This window comes from Dipodomys merriami, unplaced genomic scaffold, assembly GCF_024711535.1.
Source record: "Dipodomys merriami isolate MVZ:Mamm:240054 unplaced genomic scaffold, mDipMer1.0.p SCAF_47, whole genome shotgun sequence".
Classification (NCBI taxonomy): Eukaryota; Metazoa; Chordata; class Mammalia; order Rodentia; family Heteromyidae; genus Dipodomys; species Dipodomys merriami.
The window spans coordinates 1,937,165-1,944,359 of record NW_027206035.1 but is presented as its reverse complement, the minus strand read 5'-3'; the positions used below and the strand labels follow the sequence as shown (position 1 = coordinate 1,944,359).

The window sequence follows — 7,195 nt, the reverse complement described above, 5'->3', positions numbered from 1 at the left end:
AAATGTTTTTGATATAACTTTTAAATGTTATCTCCCAAACAGGAGATATTATTTGAATGTTTTGATAATATTTAAGATGGGGGTGGTCTTGTGTGTCTGGATGTCTGTGGACAGAGGCCATCCAGCTGGGCTTCAGGCACAGAGCTGATGCTTCCTGTCTGCTGGTTGCAGAGAGGAAGGTTTTCTTCCTGGTCAGGCTTTGAATTGAGATCCTTTCATCTTAAACTTCAAAGTAGCTAGGATAACAAGCATGAACCACCACCAACTGGCTTGTTTTAGAAGCATTAATTGTTTTTCATTCATTGCTTTTTTTCCTGGAAGGTTGATCTAGACAGGCTGCTTGTACCTCATGATAAGGTGATTTGAATAATACCCTTTGCCTCTGGCATTTCTGAAACCCATTTCCTCAGTCAAATGAATTTGTTGTAAAGCCAATAGCATTTTCCTTCTTAGATGTTAGGTAGCTTATTTAAATCTCTTATACTTTCATTTGACAAAGCAATCAGGAAGTTTCTGTAAAACCCTACTTCTTGAGAATATTATAGTTAGAAGGTATAATGTGCACACTTTCATATAGTCTCGCCTTTTATAAACATATGTTACACGATTGGGTGGAAGAATGACTATTGAATTAACTTGATAACCACTGTAGAATTTTTAAGCTTTAATGCTTATTAACTCAGAGGAGGATTAAAAACATTCAGAATAGTAGAATGTGGCTATTACTCATTTGATGTATGTGGAAAGATGATCAGAATTCTGATTAATAAAATATATCTTCAAATTTCCAGTGGTAGAATGCTATGCTAACTAGGAGGAGACAGTGTTGATGCCAGGGCTTTGAAAGCTGGTAATGCAGCAAAATATCAGGGGCGAACATTTGCTAAGGATACAATTTCCAAGGCTTATACCAAATATAGTGAATTAGAATGCTAAGTAATGAATGACAGCACCAAATTTTATTTGTTGGCTTCTTTGTTTTGGAAGTCCTGGGATTTGGACCTAGGGCCTGGGTGCTGTCCTTTAGTTTTGTCCTGAAAGCTAGTGCTCTACCAGTTGAACCACAGCTTCATGTCCATATTTCTGGTAGTTAATTGGAAATAAGTCTTACCAAATTTCCTCCTTGGACTTGCTTCAAACCTGATCCTCAGATATCAGCCAAATGAGTAACTAGGATTCCAGTTGTGAGCCACCAGAGCCCAGGTAGAATCACATTTTAAAAGTATTCTTTACTGAATCAGATGTGTCTGACTACTATTGTAGCACTTTGGTTCCAGTGGGTTGTTAGATTTAAACTAAAATCAGAACTTTTCTTCTTGTAACCGGCAGCATCCAATATCTATCTAATTTATACTTATCTTCATTTTGGATCTTTTTCTTCTTTGTACCTTTCCATTCTTAATTCACAAGCAAGCATGTCAGTGCTGTTTTCATTTTCTGAAGCAAATCAGCTCCATTCCCATCAATGGGCGATGTATTTGCTGTCCTTACTGTCTGGAGTACCTGCTCCTAGATAATTACCTGGATGTTGGCTCTCATAACAACATCCCCAATATGAAGTTGTTGCCACAAGATCACCAATTTCATGTCTCTGATTTATAGAAATTATCATTATGATTTCTGGTTTTCTTTACGTCATGAACTTGCTGAGGAGAGAGCCACATTCACTTCTGTTTCTCCAACACCTGTAATAGTGCCTAGTCCTTAGTGCTCAGGGGCCTTACATGGAGATCAGCCTTCCCCAGCTCAATTTATCCTAGCTTCTGGTCAGGACAGCTGTTCAAGCTGAAGGTTAGTGGCTAGTATTCATTCCCTCTCATTCTTTGTGCCTTTTGCTGTTGTTGAGCCAACTTTAGGGCAAAATCAGTGCCTGAGACCTATTTGCTGCTATGGCAAAGATGGCTATGACATCATAGAAGTTATGACCATTGTATTGTGAAGGTGTGTAAGGACACCAACCCCCACACAATTTCCCCAAGATATGTGTCTCCTTTGCCCAGGAGTGCATTCAACAATTCAACAACCAAACTATCACCCAGTTCCTGATAAACTCAGAGTATGTTTCCATTTCCTTAAAAAAAATTCAAGACATGCCTTTGATGATTTGTCAATGAATTACTGAAATAGAGTATATAATTTTATGTATTTGTAAGTCTTTGACCATCTATCTTGAGCCCTTGCCATATTTCTATGTGTTTGCATCTTGTGAAGGGAAATAATGTTTAATTCAGTATGATCAGAGACTACAGTTTGGAACCTTTTGGAGGGAATGCCAACTTTCCATCTGATGTTCTACAAATTGCCATGTTGGTACAGGAACTATGTAGACTGTCATAAGATAAGAGGCTTGTCCTGATTTCTACTGACTTTCCTCTGGGGTCAGGGGGTGTGATCCCACTGCCTATGTGTTTATTTGCTACACTGGAGGGACCAGACCTCCTCTGAAAATCTACGACTTGGTTGTAAGAGATACTAAATCTCATAACCCAGCTTCCCACATCACTAGGATTACAGGACTGAGTCTCATGGACTCAACTTTTTTATATATACTATAGTCAATTTCATTACATTCACTTTCATTTTATTCACATCATAGACAGATATATACAAATATATGTATATGTTTATTCATCTATTTATAATCAGTGTTATATATAGAAACACACAAATATATTCTTATAATTATAATCAAATTATATCACTACTTTCCCCAATAATATTTACACTAATATTTTGTGCAAAAAACTCAAGTTTAAAATTTAAATGCCATTGTAGTTGGAAAAATCATATTCAGTCTTATATACTATGTAATATACTATATATAACATCAAGTATATAACATGTATTTACATATAACTGATTTAAATGTGGAGTATTTTTTCTTCCTGATTTTGTATTTGTTAATCTATGTAAACCTTCTTTTTCCTATTATGGCTTTTGCTTTCCATTATACATATTTTCTATATATTTTCAGCCCTAAGTAGACTTTTTTATAATATTGGAGCCAAATTTTTCTTCCATATTTGTCCAAAGCACAATGAAGTTGTTTTCAAATTCGAACTCACTGTTGGAAGAGAGCCCACATACCACTATAAGTATTGTGGCATTTGTCCCATTTGACAGGATAGCCTTCTAGGACATCTGATCTTCTATGTACTAGACCTTTTATAGCCACCTTATGACCCCATGCAGGCATGGCCTGGCTTCCTTGCCACTCCCTGTGCATTTAACATTTCCCATTATATCCAGTAGGCTCTCTAATACAGCCCCCTGTCTCTCTGTGTTCCCCCCCAGAACACATATGCACAATGTTTCAGATTGTAGGATTAAAAAGAAATATATTTAGGATTCATGAATTTTAGAATATGTCAAAAACATTATTTTAATAAAGTTAAAAAATAAATAGGGTGAACCTTTTACATCAGGACATAAAGAAAAAAAAGGATTGTCTCAGGAAAAGGAGAAGGAATCAGAAATTCTCCTACAGAGTCCTCAAAGAGATCTACTTCCTCATTAAAGACAGGATTTTCTTCCTGAGTCCAGGTAGAGACAGATTCTAATTTCTCAATTTGAAATTGAATCCCCTGCAAGAGGTCAGATTGGTCTGGGTATTGTGAGGAAAGATTCCCTTTCCTCAACTGAATCTAGATTTTGGACCTCACTCATTGGTTTTCCTGAACATAGACTGGGGTCATTTTCCATTAGCACACATTTACCCTGCACACCAAGAAGTGTTTTTTTGACTGGCTTGGTGGCGATCTAGTTGGATTGTGAACATCAATGGAAGACATTCTGGATTGTCTTCATCCTTGGTGTTATGTGCAGGTACACCTGCATCACATGTGGGGTTCAGAACCAGTGGGATGTCCACAGGACTCAAAACCTACTTGGGCCTTTCTACAAATTGAAAAAAAATCCTCTATGTTCACATGCTTTCTGGAGATCTTCCAATCTCAATCAGTCACCATTGACGACATCACTGATAGGTTCTTTATCTGGAGCTCTGCAGGAGCTGCTTTACGGTGATGCAAACCTGAGAATGTAAATAGGTACAGAAATCTTAGAGTAGACCCTAGAAGTTAAGGTGTGACTAAACTTCTGAGGATCTAATGGGAGAAGCTGTAGAATTTGAGGTTGGATTGAACACTGATTAGAATGTAGGGTGTTTCAAATGAGTGGCTACTTCCAAGTTCTTTCAAAAGGAGAACAGATTATACCTGGCATAGAATATCCATAAAAAGACATTTTGCCAAATTGAGGAGTACTAAGGTCTCATGACCAATTGGGCCCATCCCTAGAGACCCAGGTTCCATCCCTCCTCACGAGCCCTGAGGCATCTAAACAAGTTCTTCCTCTTTTTCTTGGTATCATGGGTCATGGGTTCCTCCAGCTGGTCCAGAAGAATATGTAAGCAGAAGAGCAGGTCTGAAGAGACCATGTTGATCTTGACATTCTGTGTAAGTTCTTTCAGGGTGTCATGGTTCTTAGGCACATAGAAATCATCAGGGTAGAAGTCCATCCACATAGGGAGGATAGAATAAACAATGCTGTGGGAAGATTAGTGAAAAGGAAAATGAGAGCCCACCCTCTCCATCCTGAACCTTGTACTATAGACTCTTTCTGGCAAGACTTGCATGTTGGGAAGTGGGAAGAGACTCCTGCAAGCAGGATGCTCCTCACAACCCACTTCTAGAAATTTCTCAAATATAATCTTAAAAATTTCTCCCTGTGATAAGAAGAGAAAGTTGTTTCCCCAATGGATCTGACTTGTTATATACAGCCCTCCCTGGCATCCATGACAGTCCAAAACTACAACCACATCCACAACTGTGTAATCTGCTATCCGCTGATGTGCCAAACCTCAACCCTCTGATGAAAATAACAACTGATGTGCAAAGAAGAAAATTGACTTTGATTCAGAAACATCAAAGGTACCAAGTTTCAAAGGACAAACTTTCTCTTTGTGCCAATGTCCACTTACTTTTTCACTTGTTCATCTTCCTCCCAGTTATGGTAGAAAGATCTGTACCAATGGGAGAAAGAAGTTAACTCTTTGCTTCTCCTTTTCTGAACAGGACACACATGGGACTGTCTAAGTCACAAATGGTAATGTAAACATGAAATGTCATGTCAAAACCAGCTTTACAATGTCGGTGGGGGGGGAGGGGGGTATAATTGGGTGGGGGAGGGGGAGGCTGGGAAGGGAGGTGAAGGGTAAACAAAGGAGGAGGCTGCAATGCTTGGTAAGAAATGTATGCATTATACTGCCCATGTAATTGTAGCCCCTCTGTACAGTATGTTCTCAAATAAAATAAAATAATATTAAAAATAAAAAAATAAAAAAATGAATAAAAACTTTAAAAAAAAAGTGAAGATATGTCTATACAATTTCATGGAAATACTGTGAGTGTGCTTATATACATCTTTCCAAATAACTGCAGAATGGCTCATGCCTCTAACCCTAGCAATCAGGAAGTGAGATCTGAGGATCAGATTGAAATCAGTTTGAACCCAGTCTAGTTTGTAAAATCTAAAGACACTTATCTTCATTTAAACAGCCAAAGGCCAGAACTAGACTTGGGGCTCAATTGGTAGAGTGCTACGAATGTTACAGAACTCAGGCCCCAAATTCAAATTCAAGTTTCATCCTTTCTTCTGTCTATATTCCTTCAAAGGCCTCCAAGATAGTGATTTCCTAGATGAGGGTGGAGGTTGGATGAGACTGGCTCATTCCTTTAATCTTATTCTTTCAGCAAGAAAATCATTAAGGCTCCATTAGCTTATGAGGCAAATGAAATGTTCTGGCAGCCCAGTCCTAAGGAATTAGTCGAAGACTGCTCTTCTTTGTCTCAAGCCAAGCTCCTTTGATAAGACCCCAGTGATACAGTCTCAGAGAGGTACCAATTATTCCAATATTCTGGAGGGGGTCTCATCAGTCTTGGGTTTGAAGGAGGAAATCTCACTTTTTTTGTCAGTCGTGGGGCTTGAACTCTGGGTTTGGATGTTATCCCTCAGCCTTCAACTCAATGTGAGCACTCTACCAGTTGAGCCACAGCACCACTTCCGGTTTTCTAGTGGTTTATTGGAGATGAGTCACATGGACTTTCCTGTCCAGGCTGGCTTTGAACCTTGATCCTCAGATCTCAGCATCCTGAGTAGCTAGGATTACATGTGTGGGCCACCGGTACCCGGCTAAGGAATACTCACTTTTTAAACAGAATATCCAGCAACTGCTCTATTGTCCCCGCTTTCTATAGTGGTGGAGGAAGTTTCCAACATAGAAGAGATCACCTTTCTGGTAGGCAGGGACCAGGTCCATTTCCAGAATTTCCAGCAAACCTGAGTCCAGGCACCATATATTATAAGGCATATTCAGGGTTTGGGCTGACTCATTGTCACACTGGGTTGGTAAAAAAAAGAATGGATCTTTGAAACATGGAAATGGGAGTACACTTAAATTGAGTAATTGTAATAGAGTGGATTGAAAACTACACAGTAAATATTTTCTCAGTCTACTCATATAAAAGCACACAAGAAGAAGGTTCTAGTGTGGGCTAGGATGAGATTAAATAGGTTTCCTGTCATAGTTTTACCTTGCCGGAGTTGCCTTGGTTTCTTCTTATAACAAGGCCTGAGACATTGGTTTCGTGGTTTAGCACTGATCCAATGTCTGCAGCATTGAGTGAGGCACACACCACTCATGCCTGAGACCTGAATCTCTTGAACTTTGAAAACAATACAAGAGCATCTTTCTTGTTCCTGAGCCACAGGCCAAGTGAGCTGGCTTGAGTTGACTTTTAGTTACAGTTGCTTGGCCCTCAGAGTTCCATATTCTATTCCATTATGAGGGAGGTAGAGTCATATCTCAGAGCCTAATCATCTAAGCTGCTTGCTCACATAAGACCATCCCAAAGACAAACTGTAGACTGAAATCTCCCTTCCTACTTCACTCTATACACATGTGGATATTGTCAAATCCCAACATTATCAGCTAGGCCTAGATAAAGTCATGGTCTCAGTCTCAAAGAGCCCTTCCTAGCTCAGATCCCACCCTTATTTGTCACTATTCTTCTCATCCTGCACAAATCATTTTGCCTCTCAGGGCCCTCTCAGCCTGCCATGTGTTTCTTGCATGTATTATTGACATCCACTTACTAGGACATAGTTAGGTTTTTTGTTTCCTAATTTTCTGTTT

At 39.1% G+C, this 7,195-nt stretch overlaps 1 long non-coding RNA gene across 2 annotated transcripts; it reads right to left on the bottom strand.

Moving 5' to 3' along the window:
• Positions 1-4,096: 4,096 nt before the first annotated feature.
• Positions 4,097-6,674, bottom strand: LOC138808703 (uncharacterized). Of its 2 annotated transcripts, none has more exons than XR_011366583.1 (3): positions 6,594-6,674; positions 4,982-5,023; positions 4,097-4,547 (listed from the first exon to the last, which is right to left on the bottom strand). It is a non-coding gene; the product is annotated as an uncharacterized lncRNA (long non-coding RNA). The 2 variants fall into 2 exon arrangements; XR_011366582.1 differs by lacking the exon at positions 4,982-5,023 and adding an exon at positions 6,208-6,400 and having other exon boundaries at positions 6,594-6,650.
• Between the last annotated feature and the right edge of the window lie 521 nt (positions 6,675-7,195).